Source organism: Anser brachyrhynchus, assembly GCF_964034855.1.
Source record: "Anser brachyrhynchus genome assembly, chromosome: 10".
In the NCBI taxonomy this organism is placed as follows: domain Eukaryota; kingdom Metazoa; phylum Chordata; class Aves; order Anseriformes; family Anatidae; genus Anser; species Anser brachyrhynchus.
Window position 1 is genome coordinate 14,406,529 of NC_137705.1, and position 12,313 is coordinate 14,418,841.

Sequence of the window (12,313 nt, forward strand, 5' to 3'; positions counted from 1 at the left end):
CTGGAGAGGTGCTGGATGCCCCATGGCTGTCAGTGCTCAAGAGGCATTTGGATAATGCCCTCAGTAATGTGCTTTCACTTTGGGTTAGCCCTGAAGTGCTCACACACATGGTCTTGATGATCCATGTAGGTCCCTTCCAACTGAACTGTTCTAAACATGGTCAATTTTCTGTCTCTATTTAATTACATAGACTCAATGAAGGATTTGTGTGCTTGAGAGATGCAGAGTAAATGGAGAACAGAATAAGATGACAGCAGCAAAATTTCTGCCTTTTGGCAGCTGGAGCTGTTGTGATGATTCTGGAATGCATGAAATAGCCTAATGTAAAATGATTGAGTAAATTAGATTGCAGTTACATGTGGAGTTTAAGTGGTTCAATTTGCATTTGGTCCATGTCTTTTTTGGCCATGTGCAAGTAAGCATGAAATATTTAAGTATGATGTAAGTATATTATAAAGGGGAGACATGCATGTCACGTACTGCAACTGCTTTTTTTGAAGTTAAGCCTGTCTGTAAGTGTGCCCCTGGTCTTCAAGTTGATTGGAGGGCTGGCTGCTACATTTCACTCATCCACCTTCTAAAACTGGGCTTACTCCAAATAGTAAGTTTTTTCAAGATCAGGCTTGCTTTTCTCATGAACTGAGTTCTGATTCTGGTTATATGATATTCTGGAGATGGGAGGAAGAAAGGTGTTCAAAGTGCCGCTCCCATTCAGGTACATTTAAGTCTTGTTTTTAAAAGTACTACTTTAAAAAATGCTTACAGCCACCTTGTTTGATATGTTTGTGCCATTTCAGTAAATTATGGAAGTATAATAGCATAGCAGAAAGCTTTAACATCACTGTAATCTGAACTCAAACCTATTTTGTTTCCAGGCAATATGGAGCCTGGAAGTGGGTACTTGAGCACTGTGGCCTGCTCCCACGTGCTATCAGCTGGATGCAAGTCTGAGCTGGAATCCAGGATCGACTTGCTCACAGGTCTAAATGTTCCAGCTTAGATCTGTCTATTCTTTAACTCATTGTTTTCTTCTCGGGGACTTCTCCTGCTGGTTTTGTCGTCTGTGGCATATCCTTCTCTTGGATATTCCTTCTGTTATTTGTATGTTTCTTTGTTCCTCTCTTTTCTATTCTTTTTAATTTGTTCCTCTTAATTCCTCCTCCTACAGGTATTTCTTAACATGCAAGGTAACTATAGTTTTAGTCCTGTTTCTGGTGATCAAATGGTGACAAGATGGAACCTTGTAGACGGCTTAAATAGATGTTCCTGTCGGAGATGAAACACTTAACTCTTCAATTACTGCTGGGTGTAGTGACTCCAGAGCTGCTGGCTGTTGCCAGGATGGTGACAGGAAACTTGTGTGGCTCCTTTTCAGATTGCATTACTTTGTATCTCAGCCTGAAACCTCTCAGGTGAAATTAAGTGTGCTGAAAATAGCTAGCTGTCTTCTTAATTGCTTTGTTAATCTGTGAGCCACCATTAGTTGAGATCTGTGCTTGTGCCAAAACCTAAGTGCTGTTTTGAACTAGTTGGAGTAATCCATGCCGTGTGCTGTCTAACAAAGTCTGGGTGAATTTATTTTTAATCTGTAAATGCAAAAAAAAAAAAAAATAGTCTCTGTTTTTCTTTTGGTATGGAGGCAAGAAAGATGAAAAGTCAAGATATTCAGAGAAGAAATTATGTGCACTCCAGGGTGTATTCTTTGAATATGAATGTATTGTTTATGCAAGTTGTTCTTCAGATGATTTAACACCAGGATGCTTAGGTTATGTTTTATCATAAAGTTGTGATTTTAATTCTTAATCTTTATTTAATCAGGGCAGGTATACAAGTAATTAGGAACTTGCAAAAGATCCTAATAAAATAGAAGCACGAGTGCAGTCATCGCAAACTGAAAATGCAAGAATGACTCATTCTTCTGAAGTGAATTCCTCATAGATGCTTATCATCTACAGAAAAAATACACTTCAGATGTATTTAGATGTACAGAAGTACATCTTAGAAAAAGTACAATTTGAGTTGAAATGCTTTAGTAAAAAACTAGTTAAATACTTGGAGTGAACTAATGTGTAGGCACAACAGAAACATGATGATATAGTAGGTGGTAGCATTCATTTATGATAAGTTATAATGGAATTTCCCTGGAACTATGTAATCCACCTACTTGAATGCACAATAATTCAAAAGATTAACAGTATGCGGCAAATACCAAGACTTAAAAATTAGCAGGCTGTTGAAAAACATAAGGCTAAGTATATGACTAAGCCACTGTCTGTAACGGTCATAGAATTAGAGCAGGGTTTGGGATGGAAGGGACCTCAGAGCCCACCCAGTCCCAGCCTCTGCCATGGGCAGGGCCCCCTCCCACCAGCCCAGGCTGCCCCCAGCCCCATCCAGCCTGGCCTTGGGCACTGCCAGGGATGGGGCACCCGCAGCTCCTCTGGGCAGCCTGGGCCAGGGCCTCAGCATCCTCACAGTAAGGAATTTCCTCCAAACATCTAATCCAAATCTCTCCACTCTTTTTTAGTTTAAAGCTGTTCCCTCTTGTCCTATTACTTTCTGCCTGTGTAAAAAGATTGACTAGTAGCTCTTAGTAGTTCTGATGTAGGTTGAGATTTATATAAATATGAATTCTTTTGTTCACTTCTTGCCTATTAGCTGTTCATTTAGATATTTTTATTTGTCCAGAATACTGAGCTTGTGTATTTTTTCATTTAAAGCAGGGGGCCTGCACATGACAGTGTAAATGCTACTTTTGGAGATTGTTGTCCAGTACTACAAGTGTGATTAATGGTGATATGTTTGAAGGATATTTTCACAATGCTATTTTTTGCCTGTTTTAAAATGATAGCTAGCCAGAAATTCGGTATGCTTTGAGTGATTGGGATGTTGAGAAGGCTGAGAATAGTGGCTGGTTTGGGCAACTTCGAACTAACTTTCTGTTATTACTGGAATTTCAGCACAGTATTCAACATGGATACTGAGAATATCTGGTATGCTTTTTACCTTTGTTTACCTGATGCAAACTAAATAGCAAAAAATGTAAAATGTGATTTCATGTTTCTAAAGACTTTGCATTTTGAGGGGCTTGTTACTTGCCTCTTCAGGACCCTACATCAAACTACGTGAAATAGGTTTTAATGACAGTGTTTTTCTGGTCGGTGGCACACAGTTTTTTAATTGTCTGAGCCATTAACAACAAACTTAATATTTCAGCATGTAGTTTGTCAACAGATATAAGTTTATGCACACTGAAACTTGTATTTCTGAAATATATAAGGTTTTCTTCTTGTGAGGGGAGGTAACGCATTGGCTGCAATGACATAAAGTGGCATAGAAGAACTAGTTTGTTTCATTATCCTAAGCAATAACAAAACTGAAAGGCAAAGCAATAGAAGTACCTGCTAGTATGACTTAATTCACTTAAGTAAAACAAAGGAATAAAGTGTTTAAATTAGGGGATAAAGTAAGAACTTCTTGACAGCTTGATTTTTTTCTTTTTTTCCAAAACAAAAAAACCCAGACAAATCTTTTTTTTCCTCTATATGCAAGGTTTGTTTAAGGATTTCTAAAGGAGCTCATATAACTGGCCCAGAAATCATCCATTTTTAATACTACTGGGAGGGGGTGAAATCTGATTTTTTTTTTTTTTTTTTCCTTCCTCCTTAACAAAAGTGACATACTAATGACTATGAGAAGGTCAACTGGAATATTGTCCCATTCAGGACAATTTGACTAATTATTCTCTTAGCTATTAACTGTCATTGCAGATTGAGGGACACTTTCTTAGGCATTAGGAATAATTATCTTTTGAACTTAATCCATGTTTTAATACCAATAACGTTCTGGTTTTGGTGAAATGCATCGTGTGTTTTAGTTACAGGAATTGAGAAAACCTCAGTAAATTGAGTCTTTCCAGGTAGTGATTTGTTGCCGGGAGATGTACCGTTTTCTTTTTGTTTCATTAAAAGAAAGCTACAAAAATACTTCATTGAAGATATTGCAGAAACATCAAAGCAAACCCTAAGGAACTAAAGAAACTCTTGGCTAAAACTATTCACTTGACAGCATGGAATTATGATTTCATGCTTTAAATTGTACCATGATTGACAAAGAGTCATTGCAGATCACTTTGCTTTTCTCTTTGTGACATACGTACAAAGCTGTTGTTCAGAGCCTAAAAATATTATATGGCTACAGCTCTTGGCTCAGACTTCCAGTAGCAGGTACATTTTCTGAGAAGCTCAATAAATCAGTGGCACTGGAACGTGTGATGTAGATGCAACAGCTATTTCGATTTGCGTTAATGTCTGCAATATACTTTCTCTGAACAGAAACTCACATAGACTGATACCTACTTTGCAGAGATGCTTCAAATCATTGCTGTCAAGAACTTCTTGTGCCAGAGCATAGTGGCACCCCAGTCTTATTATGACGATTCCTATTGAAAATCTTTTTCACTTGCAGGTAAATACGGATGTGCACTCATGATGGGTATTACTTTTATATGTGGTATATTAAGCTGTACATAATTTCCCAAGTTTCAAATTTCACTCTGCAAGTTGCTGGAAGTTTTGCCATGAGACAGGAAAGCACATAAGCTACTTACCTGAGGTTCAGTGCAGCTCTGGACTGAGCACCAACCTGTCTTGTTTTCCAACACTCATTAACGTGTAGCTGGTTTAATAGGTAATTTAATGTCATGTTTCAGGCATAGGCTGGTGGAAACAAGTCTCTCATCTGTCATGTGGAATAGATTGAAAAGCCTGGGCTCACCTTTTCTTGACTCTCCATCTGAATATGCTGTTACCACAGTAATGAGGAAGCGGTCCAGTTAAGTGTAGGTGGGGGCTGTTTCTATCTGAGCATGTAGTATTGAGCACGTACATGGTTGTGGGGTGGTAGGAGCGTGTAGCATCAGTGTGAGAGTGGTGGTGCAGCCGTGCTGCTGGGAGGAATAGCTGGCACACGTACCCTGGGATTGGTTGTGGCCAGCTCATGTGGAGGGCTGGGGCTAGGTGTGGATGTACAAAAGAATACTTGTAGCAGATCATTGGATGGAATATTGTCTCAGCTTAAGAGTGATATATCTAGATCTGTGTATTTCTAACCAATCTGATCTGAGGGACTAGAAAGGTTGACAAGTCGTGAGTTTGGGTTTACTAAGACTCTGCTAATTAACTTGACCCAGGTAGCTGTTTAATTAGTGTTCTTGTGCTGGTTTCTTATGTTTTCATATTATGTTTCCACCCTGTTTTCTAGAAACTTTTGTTACTTCAGAATACACTTTAGAGAAACATGCTGGGTTTGGGGATTCTGATTCATGTTATATTTGACACTGCAAATGAGGGAGGGCTGGTTGCACCAAAATTGTGCCTGATTTGGGAGAGGTTGTCTTCTGTGAGCCCGTGAAGCTGGAGTGTGTTTCAGAGGGTAAAGTATCTGCAGACTGGGAGGGCTGTCACGTGATCACTTGCTTTCTCTAAGATGAAAATAATACCATTTACCTATTGTTTTAAGTTCATTGCTGTCTCCTTACTGTTATATATTAAAAGATTAAGTTCAGCTGCAGTGCAAGTAGAATGAAGATAAAGAAACCACACCCAGCTCTGCAACAGCTGGGTTTGCTTAAGTTACAAGCTGCTGTTATTCTGAAGGGTTCATCCACAGAGCACGTGCTTGCAGAACATGGTGCCTAGTTTCTTGTCAACTTGTGTTTCAGAATAGCTCCCTACATATCAAGGGCCTTTGTTTGTGGAGCATGAAGTAATTTGACGCTTTGATTTTTTTTTTTATTGTAAGGATTGTTATATGTTATTTAGTTATGACTACCATATTTCTTTTTAGTGAAATGTGTTAAGTGTTGTATGGACTGAAAGAATGGAATGGGAGCTCAGCTCTCTGTACTCTTGTGGTTTTGTTCTTTCCTTCTTACTCATATATTATCTGTCATGTATAACCCCGGTAACTTAAAACTCTGCTCTGGACCATTGATTGTTCCAAAAGAAGCTTTGAAATTCAGCCAGTGTTTAAGTAGGGTCCTGAAATATTGGGGTTTCCAGGCTTTGAATCTAGGAGTTACAAGATAAAGGAGAGGGGTCTGAAAAGCACACCTTTGAGGAAAGACTCTTACTGTTATGTTGATGCCTCACTACAGTTCTGCACAACCTCCTAGAGCACTCAGGTGAAACATCTGCAGTCCTTGACTGGGCTTACCTTTGAGGGTCACTCTTCCTCAAGCAGGGAGCAAAAACGTTCTTCACTGAGGAAAAAACATAAAGAACAAATAAAATAGAGAACCCTGAGCTGCGTCTGCTGAAAACTTCATTTCAAAGCATTTAAGTCTATAGTAACTTCTGTAACTTCTGCTAAGTTACTGTGTTATGTTATCTCAGACATATGCAAAGTACAGGTAAGGAACTTCAAATACAAAATCATTCATGTAAATAGGCCCCAGGGGACATGAAAGAATGCAGGTCCTGGTGAAAGCAAGCCAAGTCTTTAAGGCCGTCCGTTAGTGACCTTTTTGTATTGTTTATTTGCGTTGTGAGTGAAACATCTAAAATGAGACTTCCTGAAGAAAACTATCTAAGGCAGTGGTGTGCAGGCATGCATTAAAATATATTTAGGACTTTTATCCACAAGGAAGTTTGAAATCAAATGAAAAGATAGTGCAGAGTTCACTTCCATAGATCCTGAAACTTGTTTTCTCTGTCAAGATCTGATTACCTAGGGTGTCAAGTTTCGTCACTTAGCTTGTAACTCTTACTCATTGCAAACATCAGATGCAAAATGAGGATGATTTTCCTCATGAATTAGAAGCTGCTCATCTTAGTCTCACAGGATGGAAAAGGCTCGCATTTCTGTTTTCCCTGTAAGGAAAACTGTTTCGTATTGTTGTTCCAAATATACTTGCAGAGGAAAATAAACCAAGCTTGTCTCTGACAGCAGGAATGTAGTAAGTGGGACATAAATACAAATCCTAAGGGACGTGAAGGTAATTAGACTTGAGTTAGATTTCTTGATGAATTGGGATAGTGAATATCATTTAGATGTGTATTTTTCCGTCTATATTATTGTGCTTCCTTTCCATTTCCCATGTTCTTTCTATGTGACTCATTTTGGTTGTTGAATAAGGTTTTGGGGAGTGGGATGGAATATTTTACTTTAATGAGTCCACAGTAATTGTTTAAACATTACTTTTTTCTTTCGGTAGTGCACAGCAGAGGTGAAAGAAGTTCACCTGTCCTTGCACTTGTGGCCTGATTTTCTTGTTCTTGTGTTCCATGCCTTCCACTTGTGACTGGCTGCTGGTCTGTAAGACTCTTTCCTAAATAGTTAAGTAAAGTCCAAGCTTCACAAATAGGGAACAAGGTGATTTTTTTTTAACAAGGAATGCTACTGTTTCCCTAATCCTATTATGTTCTTTGCAAAGTACACTTGTCATGTGGACCCTTTTATTCTTGGTTTGTGCTTTACGATAAGCAGAAGAAATAGGTTTGAAAGACCAGAAGAAAAACAAAACAGGATGTTGCATTCTAACCTGATGAACCTGTGTATAAGTGTGGAAAGAACGCTTTTCATCATGTGATTCTTCCCTGTACTATTTGCTGTCACACTTACTGCCAAATGACTGCCAAATTTCAGCTTGAAACTGACACAGCATCAAGGCCGATAATACTGCTGTTGAAGTTATTAGAAATCAAGAAAAAAAATGTAAAAACATGAAAAGCAGGAATTTATTTGTTTTCTAAATATTTAGTGTGTTTGGGTCATAGTTTTATTCTTTTGTCTTGCAGCTGTGGTGGCTAGAAACTTCAGTGATAGCTGACGTTCTTAGGCAACCATTTGAATTCATTATTAATTACTATTGCTTACTGTGATTGTACCTGAAGGCGTCCTCTTCAGCAACCATGTCTAAATTCAGAAAATTAATGATTTTGAATGACATGACTTCCGTAAGGGGGAAGGAAAGATTAGAAAGTATGGCTGAGTGATTTAGATAATGACACGGTAGTCAGTTTAGTACTGTAGCTTCTTAAATTTGAGATGTGAATATATTTTAGGAGATGCTCATGTAAATAAAAAGGGAAGGATGCCCCTTAGTGAAGGGACAGGTGAGTGACCATGGGTGAGGTAGGCAAGTGAGGAGTAAAGTTTATTGAAGAGTTTGATAAGGGTGTAAGAAGAGATTTGGGATAGAGAAATTTGTAGAGTAAGGCAGAGAAAGTTCAGCCCAACCCAGAATGATCTGAGTCTGTCTTTAGGATCCTTCCTTAACTGATTTTGCTGGCTAGAGATTTGAAATGTTTTCTTCCAGGTGAAAAAATAGTTTCCTTCAGGAGAAGAAAAATGCAAACCCACAATACTTCACAGTAATGTCACAGATGTAGACACCGCTGAGCAGGCTGTTTGGTCTCTTTCACAGAACGACTTTTTAAAATATATAGGCAATGCCTTTTGTTTCTTTACCTGTGATCTGTCTGTTTACTTCAGACTCTTTAGCAGTGAACATGCCAGCTCCAGAGTTCTTCAGGAATGAACTGAGTGGAATGACGATTATTTCTCATACTGCCATTTTAAGAACAAAGATTCAGAATAAAGAAAGCTTCCTCTCTCATGAGTATTTCCTAGACAAAAATTATTTAATGCTACTTGACCAATGGCAGCAAGTCACTAAAAACTCACTTTTTCTCACTATATTTCCTTTATCTTTTCTGTCCAAATCACCATGAAAGCTTTATATTGTCTTTTGTTGCTGTGTGCTGAAACACTTATTTTTTCAAAAGGGTTTCACAGAATCACAGAATTGTAGGGGTTGGAAGGGACCTCCAGAGATCATCAGGTCCAACCCCCCTGCCAAAGCAGGTTCCCTAGAGCAGGTTGCCCAGGTAGGCATCCAGATGGGTCTTGAGTATCTCCAGAGGAGACTCCATAACCTCCGTGGGCAGCCTGTCCCAGTGCTCCGTCACCCTCACTGTGAAGAAGCTCTTTTGCATGTTGGTGCAGAACTTCCTGTGTTCCATTTTGCGGCCATTGCCCCCTTGTCCTGTCCCCACAAACCACTGAAAAGTATATATTTATAAAATAAGTTTATAAGTTTAATATGTTTGATTAGGAATACTTGATTTTAATAACACTAACTCTGTAAAAATGAAAAATATTTTTTTAATTAGCACCAGTAAAATCTGGTAGCAAAGTCTCATGACTAAATGAAGGTTTCCTAATGTGTAGAATTAGTGCCCTGTACAATGGGTTGCTAGAGACCAAGCTATAGATCAAAAGCTGAAGCTGATGGAGAAGTTTAGTGCAGTTGGTAACAGTTCCATCCTGTGACTTCAGTGGTGCAGAGTACCTTCCTTTATAAGCACATTGGGCATAAGAGAGGTTGGGTGCTGAGGCTGGTGGATGACCTACTGGGTGAGAAGAGCGAAGAAAACCCCTGAGTTTAACATGGGTTCCGTCTATCTGGTCTAACCTGTAGAGGATGTGTCTGAGGATTGTGTGAAGCCTTTTGCTCAAGCAAAGACTGGTAAATTCAGCCGTGAGTACAGCAATCAGAATTCCAATCCTCTGGCACTTCAATAGTAAAGAGCAGGATAACCTGTAATGCAAAATACCTGGCCAAAGCACATCACCCGTAACTGCAGTGCTACTCTCCTGACTTTCCGTTCTTGTGGTTTCACCAGTGTGGATTATTCTCCACTTACACTACTCACACAATGCTGTTTTGCCTGCTAAAGAGGCAATGTGCTCTCTTCCATGTCACCCATGAAATACAGATACTCACGTTTTACTCAATGTGCATTTGACACCTTTTAGGGTAAAAGTCAACATATCTTATGCAGTTAAATGTGTATTCTCTGAACTTGGTTTTCTATACCAGGAAAGAAAGTTTTTCTTTGGAGAAATTTTGGAGTGCTGTAGTCTGAACAAGCAAATAATGTGATTACATGTGATGATGGGAAAACTGTTCTAGCCACATTAAGTTCATGTCTGCACTGTTATCTACCAAATAAGTATAAAAGTTTCTATCACTATATATCAATAACCAAGTGTTTGGTTTTAGAGGACGTCAGCTTATTACTGTAAATTTGATACCTAACTTTGAAGAACGTTTAGTTTTCCTTGAGTCTATTCCACAGTATCCCTCTTATCAATTTCTGCAACAAAAAAGGTTTAAAATATTTCAAGTTATATGAAAGAGGAAACTTCCAATCAAAATACCTGTTACACAGTTTTTAACTTCCTTGTTTGTCTGAAAGTGATTCAGTCTGGTTGATGATGCTGACTCAGGTGTAATTCTTGGTTTTTTTTTTTATGTTCCTGTTTTCATGTGGATACTCTTGCCAGAAGAATCTGTGCCTCAGTAAGATTTCCATACTGTGACTCAGGTGCAATGTAAGCAACGTGACAGTTACAGGAAAAAGCCTGTTAGTTTCAGGTACGTTGGTATTTACGTTTTGTTTGCATCTTCAGAAGGTTTCACAAATGTTAAGCCATGCAAGTCTTAAAGCCCCTTGACACCTGAGAAATTAGATTAAATGGAGCATGTATTTAGCTGAGGAGTATTCAGAGCTTGTCTGGGCTGAGGAACGAAACACATCACCTAACGTTCATACCATCTGGTCGGCAGTTGCAGCATTTCTCTTCCCTGAGCCTCCTTGTTTTGTCTTGAATGGTCTGGCCATGCGGACTGAGCATGTGTCCTGGAACCTGACAAAAGCTGCCAGTGTCCCAAGGTTTTTGTGATCCAGACTTCTTGTGTCACTGTGAGACTTCCCCTTTATGCCCTCACCTCTCTTCCACTGCACAATAAAATGTTGCTTTTTCTTAACTGGTGGTGGCTGATTTAAGTACCTTTTGGCACCTCAAGGTGTGCTGTGGTGACTCTGACTGGAGGCCAGCAAAATGGCACCAGTGCCATCACCCAGGTAGGTTTTCCCTGATCAGAAATTTCATTTTAGTACTTCATGGAGGGGTTTCTGACCAGCTCTGCTGCATACCTTGTTTTCTGTTCAAGTTTGCTTGGTTTTCTTAAGATCTTATGAAATTAATTGCACTGCTTAAAATAATTTCAAGAAAAACCTAAGGTAGAACTATAAGAACGTAGAGCACAGGACCATGTTTCTATCACTTGCTTCAACCTCAGTTTGTAAAACTGTCAATGTTTGAGAGTTTCAAGGATGTGTTTTAGTGGAAGGCAGCAGATTTCTTTCCTCCAATTCTGTTGATTCCTGTAGCATAGTTCACAGACAGTCTGAAGGTCCAAGATAGAAGTAATAAAGGAGGACAAGATTGGTTTCTATTCAGATGGGTTAAAAATTCCTTCTATTACTTAGCCCTTTGAGTTATCAGTTTCTGAATTCATCTTGATGCAGGCCAAATGTTAACCCCTATGACTGATGAATAAGTACCCAAGCAAGGCAGGGTCCCTTTTGGCCTTATCAGAATCTAACTCATCAACTGTTTCCTTTACTAATGGTGAACCAGTTACTAAAGGGAGTCCCCATTTCTTCACTGAGTTATTTCCTTCTGATTTCCTTTGTTTCATGAGTTAACTTATTTTCCCTTGTACGCCAAACAAAGACAAAGCTTCACTCTTCTATTTACATCCTTCTTCTGCTTTTCTTTCTGCACTGAGTCACTCTTGGAGAGAAGTCGCAGACTGTCCTGGCAGATGCTGGTGACTGTGCCATTCTGCAGCACAGAGAAGCCTGCTTGACACTGTTGTCCTGGAGCTGTGTCAAGCACGCCATGGATACTTTGTAATTTGGATGCTAAAACTGAATGTGGCCCAAGTATTTGTAAGGGAGAGCCAGGAGGTAGAAAAACAAAACAAACCCAGCCTTTTAAGCAGTGTCAAGAGGTTTTGTAAATTTTGCCGCAGGCAAAAGCTGACTTCTTCATTTACAAGATGTTTGGCTTTTCTGTGAAATCAGATGTTGCAGTGCTCTGCCTTTCAGTTTTCTTGGTAATTGTGGGGGAAGACAATGTATGATGCTTCAGAAGGCTAAGAAGCAAATATTTCGCTGTCCTAGATAAACCTGGCATTGAAAATATGTTTGTACAGCTGTCACCTTTGTCCCTTAGGCTATTCTCTTCTGTGGTCAGTGGGTGTTTCTCATGCGTCTGTCGGATGACAACCCGGGAAGGGACACACCTTGTGGGAAAAGATTCTTTAAGTCTGTGCCCTTTTGACACTGTCCTGAGTGGAGCCATGTCCAGAAATCCTTTATTTTTGCTCAGCCAGCATCTAAAATTCAAGAGAGTACATTAAAATTAAGTACAGAGAAGACCTAATCAACTAAAT

The 12,313-nt window shown here is 39.2% G+C and overlaps 1 protein-coding gene across 1 annotated transcript in view; it reads left to right on the forward strand.

Annotated features, from left to right (window-relative positions):
- The window catches only part of RFT1 (RFT1 glycolipid translocator homolog), an 84,554-nt gene that overhangs the window by 10,940 nt on the left and 61,301 nt on the right, over nucleotides 1-12,313 (forward strand). The gene's annotated exons all lie outside the window — the stretch shown is intronic.